We start from the raw sequence: 13,425 nt of genomic DNA, 5'->3' as shown, positions 1-13,425 counted from the left end.
GAACCCGGATTTGATCCTGGCCCCGGGTCACCGTCCGTGTGGAGTTTGCACACATCCCCCCCCCCCCCCCCATGTTTGCGTGGATCTCACCCCCATAATCCAAAGATATGCAGGGTAGATGAATTGGCCATGCTAAAATTGCCCCTTAATGGAAAATAAATTGGGAACTCTTAAATTAAATTTATAAGAAAGAAAAGACAACCAATCTGCTTCATGGGGCTGGTAAAGATTAAAGGAAGGCCCGGATTGTTTTGCTGGGAAGGTGTTCATTTGGAGATTATGGCTTGCAGCACCTGTATTTAGAGTGGTTAGACTGCTCCAAAGTCCAAGGCGGGTTTAGAATGTCAGGTTGTAAACAGCTGTGCTTTAAACTATCCATTTGTTTCCAAGACAAAAAGAGAGTTGGGATCTCAAGGATAGCTAATCCGCATTTCCATCCGAATACAGGGCCTATATGATTCATGTTGCCATGGAGATTGGTTTTGAGAGGAAAGGAGTTTCTAAGATATCCCTGAAAACACACAGACACAGGCTGACTGCAAGAATTCCGGGGAGAGGGAGCAGGTAGAGGCCAATACAGATGGGAGTTTACTTTGTGATTGGAAAGAACAAATCTGTGAGGATTTGAAATGAAGCTGGAAGAAGCCTGTGGTAGGACAGCTACCTTGGACTCAGAGGGCACGTTCAACCTGAATTACAACAGAGTCCCGTGTCGAGCGCGTTTAACCGGGTGTTTCCAGGCGCTCTAGGGCCTCAGTGGGGAAGCCCAAATGAAATGAAATGAAAATCGCTTGTCACAAGTTGCATCAAATGAAGTTACTGTGAAAAGCCCCTAGTTGCCACATTCCGGCACCTGTTCGGGGAGGCTGGTGTGGGAATTGAAACATGCTGCTGGCCTGCCTTGGTCTGCTTTAAAAGCCAGCGATTTAGCCCTGGTCTAAACCAGCCCCTGTCTTGGTTTGCTTTAAAAGCCAGCGATTTAGCCCTGTGCTAAACCAGCAATGAGGCCACACTTCGTTCCGTTTACTGCACTGAGGAGCACTGCTCGCTAGAACTCAGTGCAGGAGGAGATCAGGACGCCATTTTTAAATAGCGGCCTAATCTCTCCCCCCACCCCCCCAACGCAACTTTACCCTTGGCACCTACCCCACCCATATAAACTTTAAAAAATATATATTTATAGATTACCCAGTTATTCTTTTTTCCAATTAAGGGGCAATTTGGCGTGGCCAATCCAGAACATCTGTGCGTGATTTGCTGGTTCTCGCCCACACAGTGGCATAGTGGTATTGTCACTGGACTAGTAAATCAGAGACCCGGATTAATGCTCTGGAGATCCAGGTTCAAATCCCACCACTGCAGATGGTGAAATTTGAATTGAATTATAAATCTAGAATTAAAAGTCTAATGATGACCATGAAACCATTGTCGATTGTTGTAAAAACCCATCTGGTTCACTAAGAAGAAAATCTGCCTTCCTTATCTGGTCTGGCCTCCAGGTGACTCCAGACCCACAGCAATATGGTGGATTCTTAACTGACCCCTCAAGGACAATTAAGAATGGGCCTGCCACGTCCACGCCCCATGAATGAATTTTTTAAAAAACTCGTCTACCACCCTCTGAAAGAACCCACTCATTCACTCCCGAATCATGTGTACCCTGTGTACCACCTTAAACTGTGTCAAACCCATCCTCGCACACAAGGTCGAATTCACCCTGCGCAGTGCCTTGCGCCACAACCTATCTCTTCCCCCCCCCCCCCCCCCCCCCTCCCCCCCCAAACTTGCACATCTTTTGGTTGTGGAGGTGAAACCCACACAGACACGGGGAGAATGAGCAAACTCCACACGGACAGTGACCCAGTGATGACCACTGTGCCGCCTCCCCTCCCCCAAAGGCCTTCGGAATAAAAATCGGGAGCATCTGGAATAGAAACAGGAACCTTGACAGGATATTCATTTTCACCACTTGAACCCCCTCCGCCAGCGTAAAGTGCAGTGTATCTCACCTCCTAAAGTCCTCCTTTATCTCCTCCACCAACTTTATTAAGTTTCACTTGTGCAATGTCGCCCACTCCCCCCTCACCTGTGTCCCCAGATACCTAAACATATCCCTGGCTCCCCTAAATGGCAACACCCCTAAATTAGCTCCCCAACCCACTTCATTCACCGGGACCACATCGCTTTTCTCCATCTTCAACTTCTCACCGAAGAAAACTCTGTACCTCTCTAACCCTCCCCATACTCTCCAGCGGGTCTGACACATATAACAGCAGGTCGTCTGCATGCAGTGACACCCGGTGCTCCCTACTCCCCCTCCTAATTCCCTGCCACTCTGCTGACCCCCTGAGGTCCATCGCCAAAAGCTCTATCACTAGTGCAAACAGCAGTGGCGACAGCAAACACCCCTGCGTCGTTCCCCTATGCCAGCCATTGTCAAACACGGGGGCGCGACCCGTGGGTGAGTCGCGGGCTGGTGTCGGGAGGCTCACAGAGCTGTCCGTCGCTGCGCTCCCGATCACACAAATCTGCGCGCAACAACCACAGCAGCCGGCTGTTAATAACGCCGGCTGCAAGCGGCCTTCAAAACGGCCGTGAACATGTGAGAAAAATGCGGCCGCAGTGCGCAGGCATGCCGATCATCGGCGCGCATGCACAGTGCAGCCGCTTTTTTTTTAAGCGGTCGCAGCTTTTCTTTTACAAGTTTGGGGGGGTTTTATTCATTGTATTCATTTATTTTATTAATTTAATTTTTCTTTTTTTTTCTTTTATTCATTTTATTTTTTTTTCCAAGTTCAGAGGGGTTTTATTTGATGAAATTTTACAGTAAAAAAATTCAGAACTTTGGACAGATGGAGACTCCATACTTTCCGACACCGGAAGGCTTCACCTTCATCCAACAGGTTCCATTGGAGGAGCGTGTATGAGGGCCAAAGGGACCCAAAACCATTTCCTCCATTTTTGTCAGCAGCAAACAAGGTAAGAGAAAATGGTGGGTCGCGCAGGTCGGCCAATGTGGGTCACGAAGGTTGGCGGGTTGGTGAAAATGGGTCCCCGGAAAAAAAGTTTGAAGAACACTGCCCTGTGCAACCCAATACTCCATGAGTTCATCTCATTGGTCCGTACACTTACTACCGAAGCCACGTACAGCAGACACACCTATGCCACAAACTTTGGCCCAATCCCAAACCTTCCCAGGACCTCGAACACTCCACCTGATCAAATGCCTTCTCTGGATCTATAGACACCATCACCTCCAGTGCCAGTCCGCCCAATGGGGCCATGGTCACATTCAATAGTCGCCTTATAATTACTCGAGAGTTGCCTGGCCTTGACAAAGCTCGTTTGATCCTCTGCAACCACCCTCAGATTGCATCCTTTCTTCCTCCCCGGCACTAACATCCTGCACGTTCACGTCTGCATTCAACAGTGATATGGGTCTGTTCTTGTGGAGAACTCTGGTCTCATCTCAGTGAGGCTGAGTTAATCTGGTGGGGGCAAGTCAGAATTAACAGACCTGAGGTGGATCTTCCATGTGAAGTTAAAGTGACTCCTCCCCAGAGAGGATCTGCAGCCTGAGAGTCCTGCTTGAGTATTCTTGTCAGAAGAACCTCGTTAGCAATCTAACTGATAGTTTCAACTCTCCACGTCCCGGGGAAGATAGCCGGCTACATTGATTTCAACATCAGCAACAATGACACTCACCTCTCTCCCATTTTAACCCCTATCATTTTACCCTTTTCCCCTGTGTGTCTGTTTTGGGTGTGTTTGGGTAGAGAGTGGGACGGTAAAAGGGGGAAGTAATAGTTTGCAAATAATCTATAATAATCATTGCATCATCTATTGTTACAAATAAAAAAAAGTTTGTGTTTCACTTCTAAGTCTGGTGCCTGTAAGTCATTGGAGTAGTCAAGGGTGAAAGATCTCAGAAACCTTATTCAAATTATTTGTTAATTTACTTGTGTTCAGACTCCGGGGCCTGTGGGGTTGGAATTGACCGCACACTTGCCCAGAGTGTAGAAACAACTCTTATTACTCCAGGACCCATCAGATCCATCAGCTAGCCTGAGAAGCAGACTCTGAAACTAGCTGCAAGCCATCCAGCAGTCAAAGCACTGAACCTCTTCCAGTCTCAATGTTCGCCTGAGAATCAACCTACTGGATATTTGACTGCAAGAAACCTTGCAAACGGCTGTGAACCTTTCAGTTTGCAAGTCCCTCACTTCAATTTTAAATCATGGAAACAATTCAAGAAACCACAGGCCTGCCATACGGGAGACTGGAAATTGTAAATCAGAGATTGAATTAACCATAATCTGCAAAAGTGCACCATTTTTATCTGTATTCATTCTTTGACCCTATTCCCACTAAACGGCCGACCACTCAACTTCCCCTCTTAGCTGGTGTCAATAGTTCCTTCTCTTCAGGTACTGTCTCTCTCTCTCTTTGAAGTCTGCTTTCATTGCCACTCTCAAAGAACAAAGAAAAGTACAGCACAGGAACAAGCCCTTCGGCCCTCCAAGCCTGTGCCGACCATGCTGCCTGTCTAAACTAAAATCTTCTGCACTTCCGGGGTTCGTATCCCTCTACTCCCATCCTATTCATGTATTTGTCAAGATGCCCCTTAAACATCACTATCGTCCCTGCTTCCACCACCACCTCCGGCAGCAAGTTCCAGGCACCTACTACCCTCTGTGTAAAAAAAAATTGCCTCGTACATCTTCTCTAAACCTTGCCCCTCGCCCCTTAAACCTATGCCCCCCTGTAATTGAACTCTCTATCCTGGGAAAAGGCCTCTGACTATCCATTCTGTCTATGCCCCTCATAATTGTGTAGGTCGCCCCTCAACATCTGTTGTTCCAGTGAGAACAAACCGAGTTTATTCAACCTCTCCTCATAGCTAATGCCCTCCATACCAGGCAACATCCTGGTAAATCTCTTCTGCACCCTCTCTAAAGCCTCCACATCCTTCTGGTCGTGTGGAGGCCAGAATTGAACACTATACTCCAAGTGTGCCTAACTAAGGTTCTATACAGCTGCAACATGACTTGCCAATTTTTATACTCAATGCCCCGACCAGTTAAGGCAAGTATGCCGTATGCCTTCTTGACTACCTTCTCCACTTGTATTGCCCCTTTCAGTGACCTGTGGACCTGTACACCTAGATCTCTCTGTCAATACTCGAGGGTTTTACCATTCACTGTACATACCATTCAGTCTCCTTAAAAACATTTGATCCCATTGACCTTGCAAGCTACAGCAAAAGTGCCAATTCAGATTTGGCTGTTTGTTGTTCCACAGGTTTTAAGAAGTACAGTGTGCCCCAGTATAACTATTGCAGAGGGCGAAATGGTGAGTCCATGGAGAGATTTGAAAACAAGAATGAGAATTTTAAAATCAAGGCATTCGTTGACCGTGAGACAGTGTAGGTCATCGGGCACAGGAGTGGTGGGTGAATGGGACTTGATGCGAGTTGGGACATGGGCAGCAAATTTTAAGTTGACAGAGCGTAATAAGGAATGTGTTAGGATAGATCGAACATATTCAAGGAAGTACATCTGTTATGGGAGCGGCGTTTTCAAAACCCAAAAATGTATCATGGAGTTCAACCAATCTCTCCCTTTAATGGATTGTTGCTTTTGAAGCACACGGCTTGTTCTCCAGGTGTGGTATTACAATTATGGACACGTGGGTTTTTAAACACAAAACAATGTTTATTCCATGAATTCAACTTAACCTTTTTAAATAAACATTGGATTACTCAACACCCCTTACTTCAAAGATAACCCCGAAAATAATACAACACTAAATAATCCTTCAGTTGTTCCTTTAAACATCCAAGAGACTTAACACCTTTAAACAGAAACACATCAGGTTAAAGGCATTACTATTATGAGTTTAAATCACCCAAATGATTCAGAGATAGTCTTTCATGGCAGAGATCACAGCAGATCCAGCTCACTGCAAAACACAGACACACCCCAAGCTCTTTTCCTCAAAACTTGGCTTTCTCCTTTCAAACAGCTCACAGCAAACCAGCCAGGCACTTTTCAGCTTCTCTCTCTCAAACTGAAACTAAAAGCAGAAGTGAGCTCAGCTCCCCCCACATTCTGACATCACTTCAGTAATATGAGCTGCTCCATTTCTTAAAGGTACTCTCACATGACACATCTTATTCTCTTTCCAGAAGTCACACCAAGCTATGATAATGCAGGTAGCCATCCTGTAACAACAACTGCAAGATGTGCAGTTTAGGTAGATTGGCCACGATAAAATTGCCCCTTAAGTGTCCAAGGATATGCAGGTTAGGTGGTGCTACAGGATTATGGGGATTGGGCAGGGGAGTGGGTCTAGTTGGGGTGCACTTTCAGAGAGTTGGTGGCGGGTGGCACAGTGGGCAGCACAGTGGCACAGTGGTTACCACTGCTGCCTCCACCCAGGAACCCGGGTTTGATTCCAGCCTTGGATAACTGTTTGGAGTTTGCATGTTTGCCCCCTGTCTGTGTGGGTTTCCCCCAGTTTCCTCTCACAGTCCAAACATGCGTGGGTTAGGTTGGCTGGTCATGCTAAATTACCCCTTAGTGTCCAAAGATGTTTATGGGATTATGGGGAGAACGGGCCTAGGTAGAGTGCTCTTTCAGAGGACCAGTGCAGGCTTGGGCCAAATGAACCTCCTTCTGCACTGTGGGGATTCTATGAAGGCCCTGGATCCCGGCCAACCACGCCCACATGTTTGGGTCTTGCCCCAGACTTGTAGAGTACTGGACAGCCTTCTTTGAGGCAATGTCCAAAGTGGTGGGGGTGAGGGTGGAGCTATGCCCGAAAGTGGCGGTCTTCGGGGTCTCAGACCAGCCAGATCTATTCCTGGGGAGGAGGGCGGACGCCCTTGCCTTTGCCTCCCTGATCGCCCGCCGTAGAATCCTGTTTGGCTGGCGGTCAGCAGCACCACCCAGAGCTGCAGACTGGCTGTCCGACCTCTTGGAATCTCTCCAAATGGAGAAAATCAAATTCGCCATCCGAGGGTCAGACGACGGCTTCCACAGAACGTGGGAGCCATTCACGCGAATGTTCCGGGACCTGTTTGTGGCCAACGGACAAGAGGAAGAATAGCCAGGTAGCCAAGAATCAGGGGAAATTAGCCAAGGCATGAAAGGGAGAGATAGACTGGGAGGGAGGGAGGGGACGGCTAAACCTGAGGAAAGAAAGGTGAACCACGGGGGGGGGGGGGGGGGGGGGGGGTGCCGGAAGGAAGGCACGGGATGCCAAATTGTGCATGACATCCCCAGGAGCGGGGAACAAGGAAAATAAAGATGGAGGACTGGAGGAGCAGCAGAAGCGGAGGCGATCTCGGGACCGCAGCGAGACCCGTCCGGGAGAAGCAGGCGACAACAACACAGAACACAGCCAAGTATCGCACACTGTAATTATCTCCCCGGCACCCAAATGTATATGATGAGACCATCAATTCACGCGACACGTGGTTAGAAGTGAACAGTGGTTTTAATCATCTTACAACAGAGCCTGCCTGTGACATGATGAACTCCAGATGAACTGGCAGGCAGGCACTCAGCATCGACCTTTATACTTCCGGCTAGGGGGGAGGATCCGTGGGTGGAGCCAAAGGTGGAGCCCAGTACAAATTCCCGTACACTCCCCGTGCATCTCCCCCTAGTGGCAGTGCAGCGCAACTGCTCGTGCCGAGCTTACAGAGACATAGTACAACATGTGTAATACAGTGTGAATTACGCTACTGTGATTCACCACGTTCACCCCCTGTAAAAAAAATTAAGTCCGGCGGGGGTGGTGGCTTACAGATTGAGTCTGTCCAGCGGCCGAGTTGTCCGCTGTGATCGGCAGAGCACCGGGGTTACAGTCCCTTCTGGTGGCTGGATGAGCACCGTCGGTTGGGGTACGATGGCGGACTCCGGGGGCGATTCCGCCTGAGCTTCGTACCCGTCTGGTTCGGCTGGGGATTGGGGACGCTGGGAGCTTGCTGGCACGGGCGCGTAAAAAAAAATGTACCGAACTGGTAGGTGCGGGGGCATGGGGGGCGAGCTGGGTGGGGTGTAGTGTGAGGGGTACCTCGGCAGTGGTAGTGGGGGGGGTTGGATCCTGCAGGTGCTAGGTCCCAGAGGGATACAGTGTCCTGACGGTCGTCAGGGAACTCTACGAAGGCGTACTGGGGGTTTGAATGCAGTCGGAGCACTTTCTCTACGAGTGGGTCAGTTTTGTGCGCCCTGACGTGCTTCCGGAGGAGTACTGGGCCCGGTGTCTTCAAACATGCCGGGAGGAGACCCCCGTGGTACTGCCCCTGGAAAAAATAAAGAGCCGCTCGTGAGGGGTCTGGTTGGTAGCGGTACATAAGAGGGACCTAATCGCGTGGAGCGCGTTACATAGAACATAGAACGATACAGCGCAGTACAGGCCCTTCGGCCCTCGATGTTGCACCGACATGGAAAGAATCTAAAGGCCATCTAACCTACACTATGCCCTTATCATCCATATGCTTATCCAATAAATTTTTAAATGCCCTCAATGTTGGCATGTTCACTACTGTTGCAGGTAGGGCATTCCACGGCCTCACCACTCTTTGCGTAAAAAACCCACCTCTGACCTCTGTCCTCATTACCCCTCAATTTAAGGCTATGTCCCCTCGTGCTAGCCACCTCCATCCGCGGGAGAAGGCTCTCGCTGTCCACCCTATCTAACCCTCTGATCATTTTGTATGCCTCTATTAAGTCACCTCTTAACCTTCTTCTCTCTATAACGAAAACAACCTCAAGTCCATCAGCCTTTCCTCATAAGATGTTCCCTCCATACCAGGCAACATCCTGGTAAATCTCCTCTGCACCCGTTCCAAAGCTTCCACGTCCTTCCTATAATGAGGCGACCAGAACTGTACGCAATACTCCAAATGCGGCCGTACTAGAGTTTTGTACAACTGCAACATGACCTCATGGCTCCGGAACTCAATCCCTCTACCAATAAAGGCCAACACACCATAGGCCTTCTTCACAGCCCTATCAACCTGGGTGGCAACTTTCAGGGATCTATGTACATGGACACCGAGATCCCTCTGCTCATCCACACTACCAAGAATTTTACCATTAGCCAAATATTCCGCATTTCTGTTATTCTTTCCAAAGTGAATCACCTCACACTTCTCCACATTAAACTCCATTTGGCACCTGTCAGCCCAGCTCTGCGGCTTATCTATGTCCCTCTGTAACCTGCAACATCCTTCCGCACTGTCTACAACTCCACCGACTTTAGTGCCGTCTGCAAATTTACTCACCCATCCTTCTGCGCCCTCCTCTAGGTCATTTATAAAAATGACAAACAGCAACGGCCCCAGAACAGATCCTTGTGGTAAGCCACTCGTAACTCGCTAGGAACTCGCTGCGTTGGGGAGGACTTCTTACCAATGGGAGATCGGGAGATTCCTGGACCGGAGGGTCAGTAGGACGGTCTTCCAGACCGTCGCATTCTCCCTCTCCACCTGCCCGTTCCCCCTGGGGTTATAGCTGGTAGTCCTGCCGAAGGCGATGCCCTTGCCGAGTAGGTACTGACGCAGCTCGTCGCTCATAAAGGACGAACCCCGGTCGCTGTGTACATAGCTGGGGAAACCAAACAGGTGTAGATACTATGCAGGGCCCTAATGACTGTGTGGGAGGTCATATCGGGGCACGGGATAGTAAAGGGAAAACGGGAGAACTCGTCTATGACGTTCAGGAAGTACCCATTCCTGTTAGTCGAGGGGAGTGGCCCTTTGAAATCGATAGTGAGGCGTTCAAAGGGCCTAGAAACCTTGACCAGGTAGGCCCTGTCTGGTCTGTAGAAGTGCGGTTTGCACTCTGCACAGATCGGGCAATCCCTGGTGATGGCTTTTACCTCCTCGGTGGAGAAAGGCAGATTTTGGGCTTTAATGTAGTGGGCAAGCCGGGTGAACCCCGGGTGGCAGAGGTCATTGTGGATGGTTTTTAAGCGGTTGCTCTGTGCGCTGGCACACGTCCTGCGGGACAGGGCATCTGGGGGCTCGTTGAGCTTCCCCGGTCGATACATAATATTGGAATTGTAGGTGGAGAGTTCGATCCTCCACCTCAGAATTTTGTCATTTTTAATTTTGCCCCTTTGCGAGTTGTCAAACATGCAGGCAACCGATCTTTAGTCGGTGATGAGGGTGAACCTTCTACCTGCGAGGTAGTGCCTCCAGTGACAAATAGCCTCCACAATGGCTTGTGCTTCCTTTTAGACTGAGGAGTGTCGAAGTTCCGAAGCGGATAGGATTCGGGAGAAAAATGCGACTGGTCTCCCTGCCTGATTTAGTGTGGCTGCAAGAGCTACCTCTGAGACATCGCTCACAACCTGGAAAGGGACGGATTCATCCACCGCCCGCATGGCCGCTTTGGCGATGTCCTCCTTGATGCAGTTGAAAGCCTGGCGAGTCTCAGCTGACAGGGGAAACAGTGTGGCCTTAAAGAGTGGGCGGGCTTTGTCCGCATATTGAGGGACCCACTGGGCATAATACGAAAAGAATCCCAAGCTCCGTTTGAGGGCCTTGGGACAATGAGGGAGAGGTCGGGACCCAGGACTCCGTTTTCCATGACATAGCCGATGATGGCTAGTCTGGTCGTGCGGAAAACGCATTTCTCCTTGTTGTATGTGAGGTTAAGCTTCTGGACCGTCTGGAGAAATCGGTTGAGGTTGGCATCGTGGTCCTGCTGGTCATAGCCGCAGATGGTGTCGTTATCCAAGTACGGAAACGTGGCCCACAGCCCGTACTGGTCCACCATTCGGTCCATTGCTCGTTGGAACACCGAAACCCCATTCGTGACGCCAAAGGGGACCCGGAGGAAGTGGAAGAGACGGCCATCGGCCTCAAACACCGTGAAGTGGCGGTCCTCCAGGCGAATTGGGAGTTTAAGGTTTGCAGACTTCAGATCCACCGTGGCAAAAATCCGATACTGGACGATCTGATTCACCATGTCTGCAATCCTGGGTAGGGGGTACGCGCCGAGGAGCGTAAACCGATTAATAGTCTGACTATAGTCTATGACCATGCGGAATTTTCCCCCGGTCTTGACGACCACCACCTGAGCTCTCCAGGGACTATTGCTGGCCTCTATGATCCCCTCACGTAAATGCCTCCGAACCTCGGATCGAATGAGCACCCTGTCCTGCAGGCTGTACCGCCTGCTGCGAATGGCTATGGGTTTACAGTCCGGAGTGAGGTTGGCAAAGAGAGGAGGGGAGGGAGATTTGCAGCGTGGCTAGGCTGCAGATAGTGAATGGGGGTAGGCGTCCGTCGAAGCTGAGGGTGAGACTCTTGAGATTGCATTGAAAGTCGAATCCCAATAAGAGTGGGGCGCAGAGTTCGGGTAGGACGTATAGTTGGAAATTAGAATAGCTAGCGCCTTGGATTGTTAGAGTTGCAACGGTGCGCCCTTGGATATGGACAGAGTGGGAACCCGAAGCGAGGGAGATAGTTTGCCATGCAGGGAAAACGGGGAGCGAACAGCGTCTTACCAGATCTGGGTGTACGAAGCTCTCAGTGCTCCCGGAGTCGAAAAAGTACCCGTTGATTTGGACCGTCGTCATAGAGTTGTTAAGATGCTTTGGGCGCGATTGGTCCAGTGTGACTGCGTTGAGTTGCGGGTAGTCGGCGGCTCGGTCGGCTGCGCTGGGATGGCCCCACGATGAGTGCCCGCTGAGGTCGCAGTCTTCAATCAAGTTTTCTGAGTGTGGAGAGGATGGGGCCCAAGATGGCCACCCCCGTGGATCGCACGTGGCGGGCGGCGAGGAAGATGCGCACAAGATGCCGGCCCCCATGAGTCGCCCGTGGTGGTCTGCATGGTGGGGATCCGCCAAGATGGCAGCCCCCATGGATCACACGTGGCGTGTGGGGGTGGAGTCGAGGCATAGGCCGCTGCATTCTGGGGCCTGCGAGTGCGGAGAGCGATTACTTTGTGCCGCTGGAGTTTTAGGGGCTGGGGCCTTCCTTGTCAGGCACACTCTGGCATAGTGGCCTTTTCGCCCGCAGCTGCTGCAGGTCGCGTTGCGGGCCGGGCAGTGCTGCCGCGGGTGCTGGGGCGGCATGGTGGCTGGGTGGCCGCGCAGCGCAGGCCTGGGGGAGTCGCTGGTCGGGGGCCCATGACGGGGACGCGCAGTCGGCAGGAAACGAGGTGAGGCTACGAAATGAGACCTCCATAGTTGTAGCGAGTTCAACAGTATCTTCTAAATTTAGGGCCCCCTTCTCCAGCAGTCGCTGGCGCACATAATTCGATCTAAGGCCTGCAACAAAGACATCGCGGACAGCAAGTTCTCTATGTTCTGCAGCAGTTACAGCCTGATAATTACAGTCCCGGGATAAGGCTTTTAAGTCTCTGAGGAATTCTTCTAGCGATTCTGTAGGGCGTTGGCGACGTGTAGTAAAAACGTGGCACGCGTAGACCTCATTGATAGGCCTCACGTACATTCTATCGAGTAGGGCCAGGGCCTCTGTATATGAGCCGGTACAGTTTAGCTGAGTAGATATACGATGGCTCACCCTCGCGTGCAGTAGACTGAGTTTCTGCTCCTCCGTCGTTTCTGGGGTGCTTGCTTCAGCCAGGTAGGCCTTAAAAATCAGAGCCAAAGCGAAAAGATTTGAATAGAACAGTACAGCACAGAACAGGCCCTTCGGCCCTCGATGTTGTGCCGAACAATGATCACCCCACTTAAACCCACGTAACCCGTATACCCGTAACCCAACAATCCCCCCATTAACCTTACACTACGGGCAATTTAGCATGGCCAATCCACCTAACCCGCACATCTTTGGACTGTGGGAGGAAACCGGAGCACCCGGAGGAAACCCACGCGCACACGGGGAGGACGTGCAGACTCCACACAGACAGTGACCCAGCCGGGAATCGAACCTGGGACCCTGGAGCTGTGAAGCATTGATGCTAACCACCATGCTACCGTGAGGCCCCTAAATTTCTTTCGCCTCTGCATCCTGCGGGTCGAGTTCCAGTCGGTTAGGCTTGAGGGATGATTCCATGGCCATTCCTTACTGTTTCTTAAGACGATTAAATTGATGACACCATCAATTCACGCGACACGTGGTTAGAAGTGAACAGTGGTTTTAATCGTCTTACAATAGAGCCTGCTTGTGACGAGATGAACTCCAGATGAACTGCCAGGCAGGATCTCAGCATCAACCTTTATACTTCCGGTTAGGGGGGAGGAGCCATGGGTGGAGTCAAGGGTGGAGCCCAGTACAAACTCCCATACACTCCCAGTGCATCTCCCCCTAGTGGCAGAGCAGCGCAACTGCTCATGTGCCAAGCTTACAGAGACATAGTACAACATGTGTAACACAGTGTGAATTACGCTACTGTGATTCACCACAGTATATTTGCCTCCCCAATCCCCCCCACCCAA

Source organism: Scyliorhinus canicula, chromosome 5 (genome assembly GCF_902713615.1).
Source record: "Scyliorhinus canicula chromosome 5, sScyCan1.1, whole genome shotgun sequence".
Classification (NCBI taxonomy): domain Eukaryota; kingdom Metazoa; phylum Chordata; class Chondrichthyes; order Carcharhiniformes; family Scyliorhinidae; genus Scyliorhinus; species Scyliorhinus canicula.
This window is presented reverse-complemented; position numbering follows the sequence as displayed.